The sequence below is a fragment of the Hermetia illucens genome, chromosome 1 (assembly GCF_905115235.1).
Source record: "Hermetia illucens chromosome 1, iHerIll2.2.curated.20191125, whole genome shotgun sequence".
NCBI classification, from domain to species: Eukaryota; Metazoa; Arthropoda; class Insecta; order Diptera; family Stratiomyidae; genus Hermetia; species Hermetia illucens.
In genome coordinates, this window is record NC_051849.1 from 40384544 (window position 1) to 40409528 (window position 24985).

Consider the following 24985-nt stretch of genomic DNA (forward strand, 5'->3'; position numbering starts at 1 on the left):
ATAACGACTTTAGCTATAAGCAGTCCACGGGTGCTTCGTGAAGTCCCAACATTTGGCATCATACTTGCGAGGACCGTGCTGACATTTGACGCCTTAACGTAGACTTTTTGCAAATGTTACTTAAAATTCAACCTAGCATATATCATCACGTCAAGGTATTCGGTTGCTGGTTTTGAAGTGATGCTTCTGTATGGTGCTTCGTGATAAGCAGTGAATGTTCTGGAACAATAATTACCGCTATGCCATCGGCTCAACTCACTATCATGACCTCCTCAGCAACTGGACCATTGTTATATACAATTGTCATCCCAGCACAGAGCTCTGTGACAATCCGTTGTCTGTATCGTACCAAAACCTTATTCCTGTTAGATAGCTACCAACAGAAGCAGCACCTTATTAGGTTTCAATTGGTTGAGTTAAACGCGATTTGCGGTTTCTCGGTTTCTCTTTTCTTTCACGAATTTTGGGAGCTAGAGGAATATATGCATTGGATTCTCCGAGACCCCATCTACTCATAAATCTTTCACTTTTGCCTTTTTTTCACCTGCGATGAAGGAGAGGTTTACTTCGTCATTTCGTCTGTCAAGAGATAACGAATGTCACATCATCTGAGACGGTCCTGAGGACAGAATGAGTCCTAAGGACTATTCTTTTGCAGACCTTACTAAGTTTATGTGCATCACATAAAATATTTCCGTTTCCCTAACCGAAACTGCATACAACAACATAGAACTAACCACCTTGGCATTAAGCACCTTGCAAGTATTCCGCGGCTCTCCTGCATTCGGTATCATTTTTGTTAGCGCCATACTCGTGCTGGATAATTTTTCGCAAATATACTCTAAAATTAATTGCTTAAAATTGAGTTTTGCATCTATCATAACTCTCAAGTATTTGATGGTCGGCTTGTACACAATGATATGTCTTTCAGTTCTAATGCGAGCATACTTTCCCTCACGGTTTACTGATGAGAACTAGTTCCACCTTTTGTTCCGCAAGTACCAGTCCACCGCTCTCGCTTCGCATAAGTACAGCAGCTTCATACACATTCAGTGCTATGCCGAGGGCAAAACCCATCACAATGGTCTGTTCTGTAACCAGAAGATTAACTCCATGATTGTAGATGGTGTACCAAAGCAGTAGGTTCAGTAAGGAGCCCTGTGGAACACCCGCGGAAACAATTTCTCCTTGGGTTCATCATATTTAGAGAGAGAAAATTCGAGTCCGGGGTGAAAATGATGAGGACTAAAGGAGCCCGGGGTGAAAAGTATACCGGTCTGATGTGCAAATGGTGTGGGCCCCCTATTATTCCCTTTTCCAATTGAAATTTATATTCCGGGTCTGTTTTCAGCTTCCTCTCGCCAGGCCTGATTATATGTTATATGTTATATGAGAGCCTCTTATGTGTTATATAAGAGCCTGCAAGTAGCTATCAAAAATATCAGCGAGATACGTGGTTTTCAACAAGATGATAGGGCACATGATCTGTAGAGACAAACCGGCTCTGAATCGTTGCGTCACAAATATGTCTCCGGACAGAGGTCTTTAAAACATTTGCTGTTGCTCTACTGGATAGTTTAAGGTTTCTACAGTCCTCCTTATAGGCATGTTCTTTTTGCCCTGATCATCCTACTTACAGCCCCTTGAGCCATTCATCTGGCTAAGTGGTAAGTCGATCGAAGGTTAGCCACTATTATCGTCCATCGCTTTTGCAGACCAACCTGATGTTCTTTTCGATTTTTGTTTTTGGCATGCAGGTCTCGTGCACTCCGTAATTCAAAATTCATTGCGTGGTGATCGCTGTACGAAAAATCTTCGCTAACTTGCCAAGATAAATTACGTACTACCACTGAGGTGACAGAAGTCAGATCTACAATTTAACCAGACCCCACTTTCCGATAGATGTTTACATCAGTAAGCAGGCCGTAGAGAGAAAATTCGGGCCCGGGGTGGAAATTAAGCGGAAAATGGGCCCAGGGTAATATTTATACGGTTCTGGGGAAAGAAATTGTGCAGGCCCGCCTATTTTTATTAATATTCCCATTCCGGGCACCCGAGAAAACTCCGGGCTCGGCGGGAATCTCTCCTTTTCACCCTCCCTGTCAGTAAGTAATATTTCTAATTGGGCAAATGCTGCTAATAAACTGCCTCCTCTTGCTTCAGTCCCCCTTCTCCAACCGAGGGCCAAAGCATTAAATTCACCGGCAATCACCTTTGGACTACGTCCTCCCGAGAACAAGATTATCTAATAAGGTTTTTAACTTCAAACAATATGAGGGTTGGTGGAGTATAACAGCTGTATACGAATACACCGCTTGTTTTTGACCACTCAATACCGCTAGTCGACTGATTCGTGATATATTGTATGGCTTGGCGACTGGATACCCATATTCCCGTTCCAACTGTCGAATTTGTGACCACCACCTTCAAAGTTTCTGTAGAGTTCACTTATGGTGGCACTCACAACTTCGGATTCGAAAGTGTGAACGACCCTGAAATGATTGTTTAAGGTTTAAGTTCTTTTTTCATTGCAGTTAGCACTTGTTAAATTCCGGGCATTTTCCACTCCACTAATATATCGATATATCCCGTCCCTCCTCTCGTTCGTATAAAATGCTTTTGGGGTTCCTATTGCATTTCTTGGCAATGCACCCTTTCTCCCAACACCTTTTGCATCGATCGGACCGATCAATGCCACTGATGCAAGGTGGTATCCAAACATGAGATATTTGAAGCACCTCTTTAAGGAAATCTGTTCTCTTAGACGGCAAATAACCCATCCAATTCCTACTTTCCCAAAAATCGCTTTTTTGACCGTGTGAGTATTGTAACAGACTTTTTTCCAACTCACGATGATTTCTTCTCAAATTCCTTCATATTATATTGTTGTTTCAAAGCAGCGCAGATTGTTTCTCTGGAATCCCTGCACATTTGGTGCCATTTGGTTTCACTTTCGGCTTTTCCTTAGGGTTTCTTTCTGCTTCCTGCGATCAATTACAAAAAATCCTAATGGCTACCACCATATTTTTAATGGTTTGTTGCACAGGAAGAATAAGGATAGGAGAATACAACTTTGAGACCGTTGACAATTTCTCCTATCTAGGGTCGAAAATCACAACCGATAACAACTACGATGATGAAATCCGCGCACGGTTGTTGTCAGCCAACAGAGCCTATTTCAGCTTACAAAGACTGTTCCGCTCGAAACATCTCTCCATAGAGTCAAAGCTCTTACTGAACAAGACAATGATCTTACCAGTCCTCATGTATTGCTGGGAAACTTGGGTTCTTAGCAAGAAGAATTGCGAACTCTTGGCCGCGTTTGAGAGAAGAATCCTCCCAAGAATTTTTGGCCCCCTACATGAGGATGGACGATTCCGTAGCCTACACAATGACGAAATCTATAAGCGATACCATGACCGTCCGGTTGTGGATAAAATCCTGCTCAATAGGTCACGGTGGGCGGGTCACTAAATCCGTATGGATGAGGATGATCTAGCCCGGAAAGTCTATAAGGGCAATATCTATGGTAGAAAAAGAAGACGAGGCAGACCCTGCCTAAGATGGAGCGATGGCGTAGGTCAGGACGCCAGACAGCTTTTAAGGATATCGAATTGGTGGACCTCGGCGCAAAACTCGGGATGTCTGGAGTTCCTTATTAAGGCAGGCCTAGACCAGATACTGGATGTTACGCCGTTGATGATGATGATGTTGCATGTTGTGCTTATCCTTGATAAACTCGGTCGCTATTTTAACTGCAAGCTACTTGGAAGGTAGTTCTTCCGATTCCTGGATCTGTTCATGGCGAGCCCGGGCAGGATTATTTCTTAAAGAGAATGCCATGCCTTTAATATTTATTGGCTCTCCGTGGGCTTTCACTTTTACCGTTCTTGGTATTGGGGGAGATCCTAAAATTGATGAGCTTCTCCTGACTGGGTCCTTTTCTGGTCCAAGGTTAGTTGCGGTGGGTATCAAAATCGCCTTCGTCGGTCAGTGATCTGTTTTATTTGCCTTTGTTATTGGCGTTCTTGGTAGAGTTGTGCTTCTTTTGAACACTTCTTATTCTATTTTGGTCTACAGACCGGAGATGAGCAAAAACGTGCACGTGTACAGTGTGAAAAGAGAGTACATGAAGTGCTATTTTCGCATCTATACTTGGGATCGTACCCGAGAGGTTATATGCATTGATCTGACATTTAGTGGGAATGTTTGAACTATGAATCCCGTGCATGTGTTGGACGATATTATGCTACGTTGAATTGAAACTGAAAATGTCCTTATACAAGCAAATAAGGGCTGTAAAATTAGTAATGTGGGTTATAAAATGAAAGGCCTTGAATAGTTTATTAAGATACAAGTTAAATTTTTGGAATTATTTGTAAAGGGAGGGGGGTGGTATGAAAGAATAGAGGTATAAATCAAAGGCCCATTTTCAGGAATAACCAAACAAAAAAATCTCAAGAAATCAAGAAGCATTAAAATGCCATTCGTACTAATATTTATCTAAATTAACTTACTATTCCTATATTTTCTGGTAATTGGCTGGAGACCTCTTTTAAGTTTATCCTAGAATTGTAGAATTTTGCAATAACATAGGTCATAACATGAAAAATGCTGCTGGTAATTTGGAAATCTTAATATTGTTAACACAGTTAGCTAGTTAGTTAAAACCGACTGTTTCATGTAAATCTATTTTAACTTAAGACATAGCTTGCTAATGTCACACTAAAGTATCTAATCTAAAATAGTAAGTGGCAATAAACCCTGCCATTCGATCTCTTCCACTCTGTTTCCCTACTCTCTTGGCGGCCCTTAGACTGGTGCGGTGGTCCTGTTTTCCTGCAAGTTGTGTAGTTTCATTTTGAAGTGATCTCTGAGACATATTGGGACGTATTTCGCTAGTTCAATAACTGGAGTCACATTGGATCTACCTCCAGTTCGCTACAGAATATGAAGCGATCCTTAATGAGTCTGAGAGTAAGGCATGTTTTTCAGAGAGTAGTGGCCCATGGTTTAGGTTGACCACAATTAAAGAGAATGAATTTTTAGTTGCCTTTTGCAAGGCTCAAGGTCCTTAGGTCCTTGTCGTTGTGGGGCTTCGATAACCACCGTTTTGCATAAATGTCCCACCCGATTAGGTTCGGATTGAACAATGTGGCAAAGCCACAAGCCAGGTCCTTCTGAATCAGACGTTTACCTTCGTTTGTTGCTTCATTGACACTATTTTCTAGTCCGTTGATTTTCAACCCTTCATTGTTTTCATCCTCGGTTAGGGCGTTCTTAGATGCGCGCCGCTACCTCGTTGTGGAGAGAGAAACTCTAGTTGAGATTTAAATGAGGGTAAAATAATTTATGTTGGTTGAAACCAGAAGACAGCCTCCACAGTGGCGTCATACCATTTCACTCTCCGCCAAAAAATTCAAAAGGGGAATTTCAGCGGAAAAAGTCATGTTTTTGGACCATAAAGGTATAATATTGATTGAATATCTGGCTCAGGTGTAGATCATCAACGCGGTAAAATACTGTGAGACACAGTTTCGTTGAAAACAAAATAGGAAGAAAAATATCGATACAATTGTGTGGATGACCTATACTTTACAAAGAATAAAACAGGAGACATATAAAAGTGTCAGTTTAGCGCTCTCAAATCTAGCCTTCGCATGAGAACAACTCAGTATTCTCGAGGGGTTTTGCAATCGCAATTAGTGTCAAGTCGTCGGCATAACCTACCATTGTGAGAACTGGGGATACCAATCGTTTCTATAGTCTTCCGCATTAGGGTCCGATTGGTGGAATTAAAGGCATTTCTTACGTCCAGCATTACCAATTCACACTATTTGCTGGTGCTTTCTATTAGGCGGTTTGCATTATAGGTCAAATCCGTAAATGATTGCTGACGTCAGTGATTGATCTGGCTTTACTAAACCTATACTGCCCATTCCCAGGAAGATCGCTTGGAGATTTGCTAGCCTTACGCACTACTAATTGCTTGTGTTGCTTGCATGGTGCAGGAAATATCCCTTCGAATATGTACGCTTCGGACAACTCAGCAAACATGCCCGGTTAAGCTTCACCGTGCGCTTGAGGGATCAGTATGCTGTCATGGACCGGAACTTTATTGACCAAATTTTTCTGGGGATATTGTCATATTCAGAGGTCTGTCTCTGTCTCTTGTTGAGCAAATAACCCTTGGATAATTTTCAGCAAGAAAGTAGAGAGATAGAGTAGTGTGTAGTAGTGAGATCCGTGGCATGTTTTTATGATGCGTTACTTTTAATAAACAGCTCTCTATGTAGATAATTGGGCTGATGCCACATGAATTTTTGCTTATCCCATATTTTGCAGGCTAACCTGACATTAATTTGTTTTTCATATGTGCGTGCCTCCTTCATAGTTAAAAAATAATTGTCCGCTGATCGCTGTGCGTGTATGTAGTCCTCGCTAACATGCAAATTGTACCATGCGCCCGTGTTCTACTTTCTCACTTGAGGGTCCACGCGTTGAAGTTATCGGTAATCATCTTTGAATTTCGTCCCTTTGTATCGAGAACAAAGTTGTCAAGCATGTCCTTAAATTCAAACAATATAAGGTAGCAGCTGTATACATTAATATATATTACTTATCTTGGCTTTAGTTAGTTTTTAACTTGGTTATGGTTCCTGTTGACATTTTCTCCCAGGTCTTTAAGTTGGGATCAGTTCTGATCTTTGCCAATATCTCCACGTCAAGAAGGCTGCACACAAGAGGAGCAGCTTCAGCGGCAAAGGGGTACGGATTCTCATTATACATCTTTCGGGTAGGGACGAGGTCGGTAAATGGTACTGATGTGTCGGTGTATAGATGCCGCCTAGATGATTTTCTTGTGTGTGTTTCTTCATCTTGCCCCAGCAGTAAACGGACGCATCCGAGAGATTGAGCTTGGATGCATCTACTTATTTCCTCCTAACTTCCTGTTGCGCATGTTTGCTTTCCCCAAGCTTCCCATAGAGTAATTTGGAAGCATCACTCGCTTAGTGATTCCATTAAGATCCATTATTATTAATCTGAAATGAACCCTTAAGGAAACTATGTCTTTGGTTAGTAGTTACACGGCACAAAAATTAACTCTTATGCGGGTAATTTTGCTCGCGCAACTCCCGTCGCGGACGGACGTGTGCAAGGCTTTTCCGTCTCCATAAAATTTCAAAGAACGTGTTGGAGTTTGAATCTCCTGTGTATAGTCTTTTGCGTCTGGCTGCAATAGATTGTCTGTGCTGGAGATAACAATCGCATCTGGACAAAATTGCGCCCTGGTTTTGTCCTCCAGCTCCATCCGCTGTTGTTGTTTGCTTCTGATCGCACTTGAGGCACTTGACCGAACCTTTAATTGCGAGTATACCTTATGCGCAAAACCGGGATGTCTGGAGTTCCTTATTAAGGCAGGCCTAGACTGGATACCGGTTGTTGCGCCGTTGATGATGATGCCTTGTTTAGGCGCTTGCTGGTTCCTAAGAGGATCCTTCTGCTATTCTTACATTCTTTTGTTAAGTCGTAAGTAGATGGCTATGATGAGTTAGGAGCCACTGGGGTCGCCTGTGATATTGCTGAAGAAAGTTTTAGTTTAGTTTACTGGGGAAAGTCGCAGCTCCGAGCACTCAGGCCATTGTTAGGCCCATTGTACTATCCCCGTAAATCGCCTATCCAATGGTTTCCTGCCTATGGCGTTCGCAGGCTTTTGCAAATCTGAGAACATTCTCCAGAGGCAGAGAGTGTGCAGATTCTTCATTGAAGAAAACCTTACCAAGGTGCCTTCGTCTGAGATCTGAGGAGGCCGGGCAGCTGTATAAAAAGTGCAGGACCGTCTCCTCCAGATTCTTCATTGAAGAAAACCTTACCAAGGTGCCTTCATCTGAGATCTGAGGAGGCCGGGCAGCTGTATAAAAAGTGCAGGGCCGTCTCCTCCATTGGCTGCACATGGCCGAAACCACCACACCAATCATTTCCATATGGTAGTTTAAGGAGCACCGTCCCGTTAAGAGCCCTACTAGAGTTTTCATGTCTCACTTCTTAAGGGACAACAGAAATGCCGCTCTGACGACCCCAGGTTCCATAATCGGATTCCCCAAAGACACCCCTGTGCCCGATCCGCCCTCCATAACTGACCCATTGGTGGAGATTATTAAGTCTGTAATCTAGAAAGATTATCAACTATTCTTCTCTTTTAGTGATTACGACAGTGTATGTCTTTTCAAAGACTAATCTGGAAACCATAAGATCGGCGGCATCAGAGATACCGGATGTTTCTCAAGGAATTCCAGATAAACGCATGACCGTATGCTTCGGCGCCAATGGCATCGAGTCTATATGCGTCGTTTGCTGCTTTCCGTTTCACCTCCAAGTGGGGTAGATTTAAGATAGCTTCAAGTGTCGCAGTCGGCGTAGTACTCATTGCTCCAGTAATACTTAGGCAAGCAAGTCCTTGAATCTGCGTTAGCAGCTTCCTGCTGTTAGCAGAATTGAGTTTCGGCTATCAGACGAAGCATATATACATCAGAATGGGTTTTATTATGGACATATACATCCAGTGTATCCATTTTTGTGAGAGTCCCCAGGTCTTACCAATCGCATTTCTACAGCACCAGAGCAATCTGCAGGATTTCTGATATTATTCCTGGATATGATACTTCCACGTTAACTTGGATTCGAAATGTACTCCTAAATATTTGACTGTTTGTGCCAGCTGGATTTCCACCCCTGCTAAGGTGGGTAGCGTATATCTGCCCCACCTGACGTTCCTAGTGACCATAATTAGTCCAGTCTTCCTAGCGTTCACCGTGAGTCCAATTCGAAGGCACCAACTGCGGATTTCATGCAGAGTTGCATTCAAGCGGTCACCTACTGTGTCCGCAAACTTGTCGGCAATTATTACGGGTAGGTCGTCTGCAAATGGTTGCACGAAGACTTTTTTGTACTCCAGGAGCCACGGCAGGATATCCATTACCAAGAGCCATAACAGTGGAGAGAAAACCTTTCCCTGTGGGCAATCCCTAAGACATCCTGCTTCAATAGACTTCTGGCCGCCCAATACGTGGATTTTTCTCCACTCTGGCCCATTTTACTCGCTCCAGTGATACTACTTTGTATGCAAAATTCCTGTCTCTCGGTTGAGGGCTGTATGCACCTTCCGGCCCCGAGATTAGATTTTGGATACTATCTGGGAAGTGCACTTCAAGGAAATGGTTTACCGTTTCTTCATCGCTTTCTGTGTATCTCCCGCTCTGTAAAAATACATAACCCAGCTTCTGGCAACGTTCTTTAACCAGAATCCACTTCAGCTTTGAGGTTGCCTCAAGAGAGTTAGTTTCTTCGCGAAAGTGTCTCCATGATGATCGTTTAGTCAATCTTATGCTTTTCTTTAGAGCACTCTGTGCCTTTTTATAGCGATTTCAGCTAGCGCCTGAATCACACTTGAGAACAGGATTGAGGAGCATCCTTGTCGTTCTCCTCTGTTTTGCCAAATCCTAATTCCACCATGGCGTTTTACCCTTCTTTGACATCTTGAGTGGACAGCTTTCTTCGAAGGAAGATTTCGGCTATTCTTAGAGGGTTCTATTAAATGACGATCGAATATGGTAGAGTAGATCGTACTGCAATTCGATTTCAAAAGTTTGGAAAAGGGATGCGATGCGTTGAAGCGCCAGAATAAATAGAATGTTACAGAAAAAATGTGGGATTTTGGTAGATGTGTGAAAGTTATCATCATCTAGCTTTATAGCCAGTCCGGAAAAGTCTAGTTTTACTCTTACAGTAGGATTAGAAAATCTCCAGGTCGAGACCAATTTCATGTATTTAACACCCCTTGATACTATCTTTCGGGAGATAAATTGTTTAATTTCTTACATAATGAGTTTGTGGCGCAGCAGGGTTAGCAACATTGGAAAGTTTATTTCGAATATTGTTAATTCGACTGACAGATGCCACCACTGGTGTTCTCCGTGGCGTAGTAGGCCTTGACAACTAATTTAGGTGGTAAAAAAATAATTGAATATGATTATTAAGTTGCTTTCGATCGTCGAAATATCTCGATTGTTAATTTTCAATTAAAGAAGAAAAATTTAATTTCGACTTCATGCAGCTACTTCTCTTTGTTTCATGTAAAGTTGGCGTCACGGCGTTTCCTATATTTACTTTACGAGTTTTTATACCATTAGCATATAGAACAAAGCCTATAAACGACGCGCTTATTGACCATTGCTAAATTTCGCTATTGGCACTATTGGAAAAATGTCTGATTGTGAAAATAGTTCGTTTCCCTACGAAATAAAACATATAAACCATTCAATCAACCGGAGAGGGCTATGTTTGACCATTGACGCATGGCCGTATTGAAAGAAAAACAAAGGAGTTTTTCGAAATCAACTCCGCCATAGCCGGTCCCAAGCCCGGTTGAGAAAGGAGGAGGGACTTTCTTTTTCATTTCTTTTCCTTTTCAGTCCGCTATTCAAGAATATGTTATTTTCTCAGTTCTTCAATAGTTTTCAAGACAAGTTGGCACGGCGTGCGTCAAGAAGGCTACGTTGTCAGCTTCCTCACTCATAGTAGCACGTGAATTGCGAATACCAGGTACCCTAGAATCATAGTGTAGTGAAACATTAGAGTATCGAGTGTAAAGACACTATTAGCTGTTGTCGCTTCTGCTTGACTATCTGCTATCCTGTATCTGCTGTTACTATTTGAGATCTGATAGAAAGTTTAGAGAGTATCTACGATGCTTCAACTTTTCGGCCAGCAAAAAATAATGAGTTGATGAAACCCTTGGCCTGATTCAAGACCCTTAGTTACAAACCAATGTCAAGCTAGAACTTAACGTAGAGAAAGTAAGTTTTTTCCTGTAATTTTTGTTTAATTTTAGAGAAAGTCAGTTTTAATGAACTACAATTAATTTAAGATGTAAATAATGGGGAGTAATCTCCTATCAGTGAGAAGTTTCTTGTGAATCTAGAATTAGAAACTTATATTTATAACGAGATTTAAGTAGTGATGTATAATATAATGCATATTATGCAAACTTTGCATACCAAATTATTTTCAGTTTAAGGACTGCTTTAGTCAGCTCTTCCAACCACAACAGAGGAACGTTAAAACTGACAGATAAAGATGCTGGACTGTATGTGAAGGTGCAGATCAACAGAGGATTTGAATATTTGGGACCTTACCGACTGTAATACTGTGGATAACTTCGGAGGATAGTTTCTCATCATTTCCAGGATGTCTTAAAATAAAGTATAAGTAATCCAGCGTGACTGTGATGAAGTAGATGCTTTCGATCCTTTGCTAGAAATTTCAATTGATGACCTAAGTTCAAATTGGACTTCTGTGCCGTTGATTGGTTGTTATCCTTATTACCTAAATGCCAAGACTTCCGCTCTTGAAATGGTTATTGTTACATAAAATGCCGAAACTTGTACATGTGAATAATTACGTGACCGAAGTGAAGGAAAATCGGGAAATTCGGCTAGCTCAGTCGGTAGAGCAGGAAACTCCTAATCTCAGGGTCGTGCGTTTCGACCCCACGTTGGGCGTCATTTGTAATGAACGAATAAGATTTAGGTCTTCTACAGGCACTCAGGATCGCCGTTTGATCATTTCAATGTTATTAGTTCATTACACCTAGTTACGTATGACCTCGAAACCTTCATTATCGGAAATGTCTAAAAAGTGGGAAAGTTATCGTAATTGTTCCCTTCTCGGAGTTACTGCTTTTAGTGGTATCTATTAAAGACCAAGGGGATCACCTCCCAAGTGGCCACGATTTGGCTATGACTACGTAAAGTGATTTTCCCTTTGGAAGTTTACCTCCTTTCAGTTTTGCTTCTCCTTTAACGGCTCTTTCTAAATTTTTTTCGGAGGCAACTTTAAGCCAGCTCTCTTTCGACTTTGGCATCTCTTCATGCCTGCATTCTGAACACCAGCCATACATCTTGGCACAACCAACTCATCTTCGCGCCAGAATGAATGAAATCAAGTCCGCCACTACTGCCTCGCTGGATATGGTTCTAGAAGCGCTGCAGACCACCAGAAATGTCAGATGTTAAACTGAATATACCTGAACTTGTATCTACGAATTTGCCAGCCCCTCTTTTCATGTAGACCACGCGAATAGTAGAATGGATCGCACCATTCTTGCTATAATCAATCTGTAACATTGTTCCCGCTCCGGCATTTGACAATAATCTTGCCAATGTTGCGGGGTGTTTTTAATTTTAATAAGCCTGCCTATAAGGGGGACCTTATAGTAATCAAGACTTGCTTTTTCTTTTTGCAAGTAATATTTATCAACCTTGCAAATACCGATATTCGGGGACCCCTTGCTTCCTTCATCAGTACTATTATACAAGTCTCTATTAGTAGCGAAAAAAAGCCAAGTCTTACTACACTTAGCCTCCTAAAGGTTAACTTGGCGTCAGGCATTAGCCCCAGGCAATATGAGGATGGTAATGATCGGTCACTGACTTCGTGTTTCTTTTCTAGGATTCGTGATGAAGGTCGCTTCCGTTTTCTTGTCCCACCTTTTCCAGTCAAGACTTCGCTTTTACTGTCTCCATCGCATAATTCTTCCCCTCCGTTGAAATTCTTTTTTTTGAAAATCCGTTCTACATTATATTTTAAAGCAAAGGGGGTTATGGTATCCTTGCTGCGATAATGTATTCTCTGGGATCTGTCTTTCAACGAAAAATGTAGTACTATACCTGCCAGAATTCATTGCATCTTTTGCCAGGTACATTACCCGCTAAACTCTCACTGAAACTGCTGGCCCTTCGACGATAGGCAGTAGTGTTCCAAATTCAAGTTGCCAATTTGGTTCCTGAAGCAATACCACCTTTGGCTTTCTTCACTGTGCGGTGAATATTCCTTGTTGTAAGTAATTCTCGAAAGTGTTTGTGAAAAGACGAGGCATTTTCACCAATTCCATCTTCAAAACTTTATTGGGAATGCCTTCTAAACTTCGCGACTTATTATTACTGCTCCTTCAACATTTTCCGCTAGTTTCTACTGCAGGTATTGCGCACTCTTTGAATTGGACCACGATTTGAATTTGCCTCTGAGTCTTTGATCAAGGTTTCTGTGGACACGCGTTACAGACATCCATTTTTCCGAACAGTTTACCCGGCATTCTGTGAGAGAACTTTTTGGTGTTCGATTGCCTTCGATCTCCCTATAGATTATCTGGCGGTCACTATGGGTATAACATTCACTAACATGCCAAAGAATTTTTTTAATTAACAGAGCACATATATTAAGTTCACTTTAGATACAAAGTCATAGTGTTGCTCTACTTGTTTGGTCTCTAATTTGTCGCCACCATGATTTCTCTTTCTCTCTCTTTGTTTTCAACATGAGTGTAAGTTTAAAGTTCTGTAGCCACGTTTTGACAGTACTGATTGCTTCGAAAGAGTACGACCTAACACGTTCAAAATGTTGGCACCGACAATTAAGTTTCGTCGAAAAAAAACCTAGTTATTGGTGACTCTTTCGGAATCGAAAACTTGACTACAGCATCACTATCCTGATGTTGCAGATACATGAGGTACCCACGAAGGCAGTATCTGTACCAGAATTAATTTTCGTCAGACTCCAATTGGCCGAATTATATATGTTCTCCACAGCTACACTCTGAATATCCAAATATCTATGCCTCTGTCGCTTCTGATTACAGCTACTCAAAGCGTTCCCCGCCCATCGGTTGATAGCTGACTCGGTGGCAAGCCACGTGAAGGGTCGATAGTTCGTTATTCCACCAGTATCCATGTCATTTGTTGTAGAATTTTCAATGCGTATCAATATGATACAAGCTTGTCTAGCCAGATCTCTATAAAGAATTTTCATCATGTCAAGCATACCCTCGAGCTCCGTAAAGCTCCTCCATTGAAATCTGTGATCCAAATATTAATGCCGAGGTGGTTAATTAATAAGCTCAGCTTGTGATGGCGATTGTGTCGCATTCGATCTCTGATACCATGAGAAATCTCGCGAGTTTAGTATAGTGTGCGCCCTGACAAAAGAGAGTTTGTGATTGAGTTGGTCTGGGAAGCATGTGCTCTTTTTCTTTCTGTGTTGCTATATGCGAGTCGAACATGGAAAGTGATCACCACTGTTACAAAAAACCTCCAAGCCTTCGTGCATATGAAGTTATCGGGTTATGCTGGCCTGAATTTACAACGAACCACTTGGTAGACGCATGAGTCAGTTGCTCGTGGACGCGTTGATAAGAAAGCGGAAGTGGCAGTGGATTAAGGGAGGCGGCAACTGCTTTGCCGACTACGCCATGCAGTAGAATCCACCCCAGGAGCATATAGTGCAGGATAGTTGAGGAGGAGCACAAGCGTGTCGGGAAGTCCTAGAGGTGGTTGAAAATTATACACCATAAAAGGTGACTGGTAACCATATATTTTCACAAACTACTGATCCAAAAAACTAAAAAAAGTCATTGAGGTAGGACATCTGGGCGTAATAATACCCTGCATTCTGATATCTGCTCAAATAATAGTATATTACTATATTTTCTAGATTTACTGAGCCATATAATTTTGTGGAAAAGTAGATACTGTAAACCATAATACAAAGCATTATACCGGGAAATTTGGTGAAAATCGTGTTATTATTAATAAAGTTACTGTTTATTACTGCATGAGAAGAGATAAATGTTAGTATCATATTGAAGTGAATAGTGTGACTTCCTCGATGCCCATACACTACGAGTTGTGTACAAATTCAATCAACGTGCATCCAAATATTCTTACATGGAAAAACCACAAACTCTTTTATTCCTTAAGCGCTGAGCTTCCGGTGTCCGACTTGTTTAACTTGATTAGTAATTCTCAATTTGGTATTACTTTTGACGTGAATTTAAAAGTGCGCGAGTAAGGAGCCAAAAGTACACACTTAAAGTGAGACAGGACCCAAAAATCTGAAAAAAATCGAGAACCTGAAGCCATGCAGACGTCATAATTAAGGAGAATACTTTACATTTGAGTGAAATATTAAAATCCCATATATGAAGAAGTTACTTCTCTACAGCCCTTTTACCCTTTGCTGCTATTAGGTGAGTCCTTTTTAAGGTTTTGTGCAAAACAAAACCTTATTAACATCGGCATACTGTCTGTCTGTCACAAGCATTTTTCTTGGAGTGACACCAAATTTTAGGGAAAGGTGGAAACTGTGAACGCTCATGCATACTATGAGATAAATTATTCTATGGCGAATTTCTTTATACATACAGGGGGGGGGGTGTGCTTTTTTTCACCAAACATAGTCATGTGAGGTATGTAATGAAAGGTCTAGGTTAGCACTTTCCGAAGTCGATTTTAGTTTTGACATTTGTTGGAAAGGTGGGGGGGGGGGGGTCGAAAATGATCATTTCTTTCACGGACCCATTCTCAAAAATTATTATACCTAACTTAAAAATCCAAAAAAAATCAAAAATCTGCCAGTATATGATGCCTAGCCTCCGAAATGCCTTCCATAACGATATTTGTTCAAATTCAGTTAATAATAGCATATTACTATAACTTTTAGTAATTGACTGTGAAACTCCCCTTAAGCTCATCTTAGAATCTTGAAATTGCAGCAATATAGGCAATAGCATAGAGCATAATCCTACTAGTTTGGTAGGAATCTCGCTATTACTAACAAAGTTATGATAGGGCAAAGTTGTCGCTTCTGTGTAGATTCAAGGCTTTGACTGTCATATGTGCTTATACATTACATGCTAGATACTAATGGGACAAATGCCCACTCAAATGTTTTTATAAAAGGAATACACAACACCGTTCATACCTGAAGTGGCCAGCTTCCAGTTTCCCAACTTGTTTGTAACTGTTTTTGAAGAACTTCTTTACATTTGCCAAAAATGTTGAACTCCTAGTGTGAAGCGTATGGAATTAGCTATAATCGAAAGGGTACTTTGCAGAGTTAATTATTTATGTAATTAGCTGCTAGCGCAGTTGAATTTCAAATTTTTATGCAAGTGCAATTACCACGCACTTAAAGTTCCTCACATAGGGAAAAACGAAACCTTTTATACCGGAAGCGTCCAGCTTCCCGTTTCCAATCATGTTTTTTTCATTCAATTCGGTTTAGTATCTGTCTGTCTGCTTATCATATGCACTTTTCTCACACCCACACATGGGGTGAATTAATTGCTGAACCTAATAGACCTAATAGGGGGCTCCAATTTTTTTTCACCGAATATAGTTAAGTGGTATCAAATGAAAGGTCTCGAGGAGTACTTTCTGATGCACGTAGTAGTTTTGACATCAGTTGCAAAGGAAGGGAGTGCGGGAGCCCGAAAAATATCAGTTACTTCAAGGATTCATTCTTGGAAACTATCCAACCGAAAAATTTTTAAAAAATTATAGTGGTCTGTGCACATGGCATCTACACTCTGAAATACTTGTCGTCCGTCCGATATCTGCTCAAATAATTATATTTGGAAAATTTACGGGACCCCCTCCCTCTCATCCCTTCATTTCGTCTAGATCCGTAATCCGTAATTTAGTAATACAGTTTTTAATATGAAGCAGCATTCTGCAGTTTGGTGGAAATCCTACTGTTATTAACGAAGTTATAATAAGTCAAACTTTGCCTCTTTCGCGTAAAATGACTACTCCTTAAGAGATAAAATGTCAAAATGGAACCATCGTGCACTCAAACATTCAACAAATGTGGTGGGAGTCGCATCCATGTATTCCGATCAGTGCTTTTCCTTTGAATCAACCTTTGTAAGATCCCACTTTACAACCTCCGCTCTCTAACTCCCAAAGACCGGAGGTACTAGGATTTCCACCTTTTATATCTTAAATTTTACTCTTCTCTGGTTGTCATGTTGAATTTATGTTCTGAGCGTTTTTTTGTTAAAATTTTGGCCCATGTGGCATCTTATCTATCAATTGGCGCCTTATGGGAGATCTGTCTTAAGTTAGGACGAAGCACTTGGTGTATATAATATTTCCTGTCCCCGAAACCTGAGTTCGACTTTTTGGATCAGTATAATTAGGTTTATATGTACTTCTTCACTATTACAAACCCTTACAGGCAATAAAGTGGGAGTATTTGATGCAATCCTTACTATTCTCCTTTGTCCTGGTCGACTGACTCAGATCGGGTTCTTTACTTCTCCTGGCTCCTCATAAAGAAAGCTGGTTAGGAGTAGAGTGGAATAGTTTTCAGGTCGTTGACTAGCGTATCCAGCCATCTCTTTTCAGCGGCCTTTGGACTATTTTCCATCAATACAAATCGCTGAAGTCAATTTTTGTTAGCGGACAAAGCGAAGAAGGCTACGATAGATTTTACCGCCTTAAGGCTACGATGATGCATGAAGTGATTTTTTGTACTGCAGTTTGTTATCGGCTAGGGATACCGATTTGAGGTAATTATGGGTAGTTAGGGGCTGGTCGCTGTTACCAGCAGTGGGCATGTGTTGTATGAGTTGATCATCCTGATATTGAGCTAATTGCTTCACGTCGCCTTTATTATGGGGATACTAGGAAAATATAATTTGTACAGAACTATGAGTAAGATGCTGGGCGTTGGATACCCTGCATGACAGCACCCTGAGGAGGAATGAAGAGAGGGAACTTTCTTGGTGAACACCAAACGTGACGTGAAATAGGAGCCGAACTTCTAACTAATCGAAAAAATCAAAAATGACTGACGGTTTCGTCCAGGGCAGAGACAACTCATCAGACGCTGCCTCACCTCTGCCCTGGGAGCAGCGTGACCGAAAGTGCCAACAGGTGGAAAGACGCTCCCTTTTATCATCGCAAAAATACGACAAGGTTGCGAGTTATATTGGACTTAGAACGCCAGTTGTTGTAGTCTAAGCTAGACTAAGGCTAAAGCTAGGTTGTTGTTTAGGATCTGCGGGATCCTAAGTCCCCATCCACATGATGGTGGACCGGACTAAATGAGGAGCAACTAACTTTTTTAGTCCATGGATCCCTAGTTTGGATCGTAGTGGATGAATTCCTTTGGCTTTTCATAATAAAATGTATATTACTTTAAGGAACTTATGTTTCAGGGCTCCAATGTTTCCCATTCTAGAGACATAATGTAACACAAACGGCTACATTCTGCCAGTTTCTTCAGAAGAGCAGCTCGTTTTCTGTTTTCGTTCGATATGAAAATGGACCGAACGCTGAAGCATATCGAATCAGCCAAAGTAGAGTTTTAAATTGAGAGAATTCAGCTCTCCCATCGTTTTAGAAAAATGGCGCCCAACGTGGGATATTGAATGATTGCGGCATTTTACCAAAGTGTGCTTTTGGAGAGATAACTATAAATAACTAAGACCGCCCCTTTTAGCCAATGAGCTTTTTATTCATTCGCAACTGGCTAAATTAAACGCATTTTTTACGTTTAACATCACCACGGCACAGCATTTATACGAGGACATGGCGGAGCCGATCTTCTTCAATATCACCTCTATGCCGTTGAGAATGAACTTGATGAAATTCAAACTGACGCAGCGGTCCGGTAGCTCACCCCTGTATTATATGATAACAACTCTTTCTAACGTCCTTCCTATCGTGTCTATGAGGCAAATCGGGCGGAGCGGGGAAAATCATGCATGCTTGAAACTGGATAAATTAGATGGAGCAAGTTTTAGCAACGAAATTAAGGGCTGTATTGGAAATGGTACTTATATCGGTTTATGATTGCCGATTGTGCAGAAAATTTCGACACGTTCTTCCTCAGTTACTGCATGGTGAAGACGTGTAATGCTTGTTTATACCTTCTGCACTAGAGAAGAAGGGAAGGAAGAGCGCGGTCACCATGTCGAGAAAAAGTGCTGGCAGGTCATTGTTGGTGTTTGCCTCTTCAGCTTGTTCATAAGAACTTTATACGCTTTTCTATAAGAGATTTGCCTCCATACAAAGCGCTTCAAACTATCCCCTTTGCAAGTGTTTTTAGCCCTCTATAGCTCTGTCGCGCACTTAAGCTTCCTTTCATAAGAAAACACAAAACTTGAAGCGTCCCGATTCCCGTCATGTTTATCTCTGATAGAGAATTTCGTTATTGTTCTGAGTTGAGATTCCCTTCCCTCCCTTTCTTCCTTTGCGGAGACTTTAACCTCCTCATGCTCCACTGACCTAATCATCCTAGCCTTCCAATTCCTTCCAACAACTTCTCCCATTCTTCCCTTTCACTTTCTTCCTTTATGAACACTTGTTCTGCTCTGAATTTCAATACCATAAAAAATTCCTTGGGTCGCACTCTCGATCTCTTCCTATCCAACCTCTCCTAGCGCCACCTCACTTTATTTCCTTGCACATCCCCGTATGTCAAAACTGACGTTCACCACACTGCGGTTGAATATGAACTTCCTCGTTCAAAACCCAAAACCAAGCGTAAATCCACTAAGTTCAACTTCCGCAAAACCAATTTTGACGGTCTGAACTCAGCTTTAACGTCTTTCAACTGGCTACATATATTAAGCAACTCATCGTGTGATCAAGCTCCAAACAGCTTTTACAATATCCTGTCCGATCTCCTCTCCTGTATGTTCCTTCTTCCCCACCCTGCCTCCGCTTGTACCCAACTTGGTTCACAACGGAAATTCTTATTAACATTTGCTGGAAACATACACTGCGGAAGAAGTTTCGGGCTTCTAAAATTGGCGCCGACCTTGCTCACTTAAGGGTATACGCTCAACTGTGAAGTCAATGGTCAGAAAAGCGCGTAAAAGGTACTTATTGAGCGTCGAAGCCGCCTTGCCCACGGTAACTTAAAACCCTTTTAGTCTCACGCTCGCAATTCTCGTAATCCCACTTAATCTCTTCCTTATTCTATCAGTTTCGCTGACTCCACTGTCAAGTCTCCACAACAATCCTGCGACCTTCTCTGCACCTACTTCTCTTCAGTGTTTTCTCCCTCGAGCCCTCCACTCTCTACATCTCTCATAACTGCAGACTGTTCCGAATCTCTGGCCATTCCTCTCTTTACGCCTTCCTTGGTTGAGTTCTTCATTGGCAATCTTGACCCCAATGTCGGACCTGACCCCGATCGCTTCCTAACCTCTTCTTCCTTAACTGTAGAAAACACATTTCTCTCTCTCTGAGTATAATCTGCAACAAAAGTCTAGAGAAATGCTATTTTCCCCGTCTCTGGAAAGAGGCCCTTATTATCCCTATCCTCAAGAGCGGAGACCCTTCTCTTGCTGTGAACTACCTCCCTATTTCTCTTCTCTCGTCTTGCTCCAAAATTCTCGAAAGATACATCAACGACTGGTTGACCGCATACTTCGATCACCTCATTGTCAAAGAGCAGCATGGTTTCGTGAAACATAGATCTACGGCTTCAAACCTTCTGGTCTTTACCCACTTTGCTGCTAAATGCTTGAATTCACGGCAGGAGATACATGATATTTATACCGATTTCTCCAAAGCCTTTGATACCGTTGATCATAACATTCTCCTCTCTAAACTTTCATTACTGGATTTCTCTGCCTTATTCATCTCGTGGCTTTCCTTCTATCTCTCATACCGTTCCTGCAAAATTTATTTTCATGGTTACTCATCTCGTTCGTTCTCTCCTTCCTCTGGTGTTCCCCAAGGCTTTCTAGTTGGCCTCCTACTCTTCCTGTTTTTTACCAATGACCTCGCCTCCATCCTCATCTGCCCGTATTTGCTTTACGCAGACGACCTTAAATTGTTTGCCTCTGTTTCGTGTCCGTTGGACAGTGCTCTCTTACAATCCAACCTTGATAATTTAGTCCGTTCGTGTTCGGTCAACAAGCTAACACTGAATGTCAACAAATGACAAAATGGTTTTCGGTCAACAAGCTAAGACTGAATGTCAACAAATGCTACGCTATGTGCTATTCGCTTCAGCCTTCCCCAAATTCTTTTCCTATTCTTTCAGTGGACAACCCCTTTCTCTATTGACCTCCTTCAAAGACCTGGGTGTAATATTCGACGACAAACTTCGTTTCAATTCCCACTTCGTTGACATCATCAATAGAGCTTCCAAAATGTCTGGTTTTATCCTACGTTCCTCCTCCGACTTTACCTCAATCCAGCCCACCTTACACTCTTCAATTCCCTTGTCAGAAAAATCCTTGAATATTTCTGTGTAGTCTGGTCCCCCTTCCGCGCTCTTGAAGTTGTACAACGAAAATTCACCCGGACTCTCTTTTACAAAAAGAACCTTCCACGGGTTGATTATCCGTCACGACTCTGCACCCTCAATCTCCCCTCCCTGCAGCAACGCCGTATCTTCCTTGATATGTGTATTCTTTTCAAACTCTGCAATTGGCTGATGGACTGCTCCGCCAACTCGGATATTACTTTCCGTATCGCCTCGTCTCATAATACACGTAGTGCGGATATTTTTGATGTACTCTTCGCGGAGCTCGAGATCTACTTCCACTCTCCAATCCCGAGGCTATGCTGGTGCTACAACGCCCTACAGCTTGGGTCCTTTGACTCTATTTGCCCCTCCCTCCAAGGACAATATGTAATAAGGAATTTGTTTTCTGTGTATTATCCTCATTAAATAAATAAATTATGTCTCTGTAAATTTTAACAAATTTGAGGGCATTGAAGAGCTTTATAGTATGCCTTATCGCGGTCGGTTTCTTTAGGAGAACAGTTCGTTTTCTGCGTTCGTTGTGCAAATGAAGGAAGCAGCAGTGTTTTCACTTGTTGACTCAATACTGGAAATAGCACTTTTAACCAGGTCAAATTAGAGTTTTGATTCAAAACGTCCCACGTTGGGCGCCATTCCTTTAAAGTGGTGGTGTACACTGTAAACGCAAAGGAAATGGTATTTTTTCAAAAACCTGTTTCGTAGAGAATGATGTTTGGTGATTTCGGTCAATGCAGACTTCAAGAATATGCGAGGGTTGTTCGAACTAATTCGATACATGAAGAAAATTTCGTTTATATAATCTTATCGAAATTACGTGGTTATATCGATCAGACGCTGCCTTACCTTAACCTTGGGAGCAATGTACCTTAATTGAAGTGGTTTCTAGATACAACGACACAGTACCAATTATATGCAGGGCGAAAAACCACCTTCTTAAGGCCCAAGTTTTTTTTACAAGATTGTCGACCATTAAAACCCCGGCGGGAGGAGAGAGTTCGAACCCTTAACACATCTCCGCACGGATCTGATGTTCTCTAATTTTAAACCTCAAAATACAAAAGAAATCAAATTTGCAACATTACTATGCATACATATTTCAGTATTAATTTTAGGATCGCTCTTTCTGCTAATATTGAGTATAATCTAAATTCAGCAAATGGGAAGCTATTATTATAACTAACAAAGTCTCAGCGCGTCATAATTGTATTCCAATTTCAGTTGAAAATCAATTTACTCTTGAACTAATATAACGGTAGTATAACGTCATCCTGGCTATTGTCTGCCCCTAAGTTGGCACGTTGCTATTCTGACAAATTTTTACGTAACAACGTGCATACTCAAGGGTTGTTCGCCCAAAGTTTGTTACATAAGAGAACTGCGGCACCTTTCACAGCGGTAACGCCAGATTTCAATTGTTTTACGTTACCTTTTTGCTGGTATTCTTCTTGTCGTTTAGGCTTTTCCAAGCGCTTGGAAATATTCACAGAAAACCCCAAACAAAAACCACTTGTTGTAATTATTCGGGAATTTTACTTTTGCCATTCCGTCGAGGACCCTCCGCACACAAAGAGCACTAAATTCCCGTTGATGACCTCCCAAGCTCGCGTCTGTAACTTTTCTGATTTCCGTTCGTTTCGGGCGTGAAGTTTCCGTGCTTTCGTGTACAGCGGTTCAGCGCATTTAATAAATGTCTCGACTATAATTTAAGTTTCTCTGCAAGTCAAAGTGACGGACCGAGTCCAGTCCCGCGTTCAACAGGTAAGCAATTTCCGTAATTATTTGAAAATTTAACGCTGACTTAGCTTTGAACCTTCCCAACTGCTAAAGTGTTGCGGCCGCCATAACATTCAACAATTCGACCGGGCGAATTATACAATTTTCAACATTTCATTGATGGCGATTTTCGAGAAAAGAAAATTCGCCTGCCAGCGCGTTACATACATAGTGTGACACCTGAATCGCCGCTATTTTTATATCAAAAAGCGGCACATGTCATAAAGTGCATAGCTCGGCTTCGCAGAGCCCCTCTAGACGACAAACTCGGAGAAATAGAACAACAGGTCGCAAGCGTCCATGGCGGCGACAACAGCTGATCCGAAATTTCATACATACGACCTTATGATAGCGTCCACAAACATTGCGTCCGGCGCCTGGCATCGGTTCAATTTAAATTTAGACACCGTTTCGATTTTCCGGTGGGCGTAATGTCAATTGTGACAATTTCGTGGATTCTCGGGGATGGAAACCAAATTATGTACAATTGGATTTCTGTGGAAGCGATAAGAAGAAGAAACCGTTGGGGAAACGGTTGAAAACCGCCGGTTTGAAAATTTTTTTCAAGGGCCTAGGGCCAGGAACTGAATGCGGAAAATGAAAGCACTTCCCGGAACTGCTTCAGTATGGCATCCTCTTTAAAATATTCTTTGTTCCGAAAATTGTTGCGTAGCTTCTAAATCTATGCATTCAAGGATTTAATACTTGTAATAGTCATGTGGATACGAATGGTTCAGTGGTTTCATCCCATGAAAACGTCTATAAGCTTCCAGAGATTGTAACTCTTCTCCCTTCTTCAGATATAATAGAACTTCCCGAATTTTCTGTTCAGCAAATGCGAACTCTTTCATTTTCCCACGTTACAATTTAGAATCCTTAAATATATGAAATCCCTTGCCTTCAAATTAACTTTTGTTTAATTTCTATTTATAAATTCTAGTGTTGTTTGCTACACTTAGTTTCCTTTACCCGTTCCCTTCCGCCATATTCAAAAACGCAGAAAGCTCAAGTCATGGAAAGGGTGGAGCAAAGATACTGCTTTGGCTTTATGGGACCAGCTAATTTTTATAAAATTTTACAATCTCTGTCATTGTATTTGCAAAAAAGCCTATTTATGTGTTGCATGAAATCACAACTTTATTAAAATCGATTCAATGTTTGTCTGACTGACCATCTGTCATGGGAAGTTTATTTGAAAACAGTTGAGTTGATTGTCACGCAAATCGCTGAGAGAGAGAATGAGGCTTACCATATATGTCAAACCGAAACCGCAGAAATTTACATACATTATCGTGATAGTGTACTAAATTATAGGTTTCAGTTAGTACTTTCAAAAGTTCAGCTGGCATTTTCGAAAGTTTTAGATACATGAAAAAATTAGACTGGGGACTGTTATCTAGCTCATTTTATTGTGAAGCTCCAATTTAGTTGACTTTTCATTAATAACGTTAAGTAAGTACTGTCTTGTGGAAAAATCTCCTGGGATGCTTCAAAAATAGCTCTCCAATTATGTAGACTTGTTCGAACTACTTATGGTTCTTCATTTACTGGGATATCAACTTTGCACGTGTTACCCAATTACCTTATTTGCTCCCTTTTCATATTATTTGTGGTTTGCAGGACAAAGGACACGTTTCAAATATGTTTGGGATAACTTTGAGCTGGATTTGGAAGTGAGTCAAATTTTTGTGTTGCGGGTTTTCTATCTGCTTCTGAATTGATGGAGTGTTGGGTTCATGTTGATTTGTTAGTGGGTAGAAATTCGTTTATGTGTGACACAAATGTGTTTTTACAAAAACAATTACAGTTACAAAAAATGTAAATAATAACAAAAAATTGAACACTTATTGCTGACTCTATATTAAACAACATACATGTATGTTACATACTAATATTGTACATAGTCTAGCATCTCCATCCTTTGAAATGTAACGTACAATTAAAGAAAGGACTTGCGGTCCCATACAGGGTAGATATAACTCCCCAGAAACTCCGTCACTTCTGCCCTGGGGGCAGTCTGACCGAAAGTGGTTCCTAGGTGGTTCGCCCTCTTATGTACATACGTAGATCCGCAAAATGACAC

The 24985-nt window shown here is 41.2% G+C and overlaps 1 protein-coding gene across 11 annotated transcripts in view; it reads left to right on the plus strand.

Annotated features, from left to right (window-relative positions):
* Positions 1-24985, plus strand: part of LOC119651969 (potassium voltage-gated channel protein Shaker) — a 105712-nt gene that overhangs the window by 27577 nt on the left and 53150 nt on the right. For 2 of the 11 annotated variants that reach the window (XM_038055904.1, XM_038055912.1), the window contains exon 1: positions 10435-10602. The exons of the other annotated variants lie outside the window; for them this stretch is intronic. The gene's annotated coding sequence lies outside the window, so the exon portion shown is untranslated. Of the gene's footprint in view, positions 1-10434; positions 10603-24985 lie in introns of those variants that run through there. 11 annotated transcript variants of the gene reach the window in all.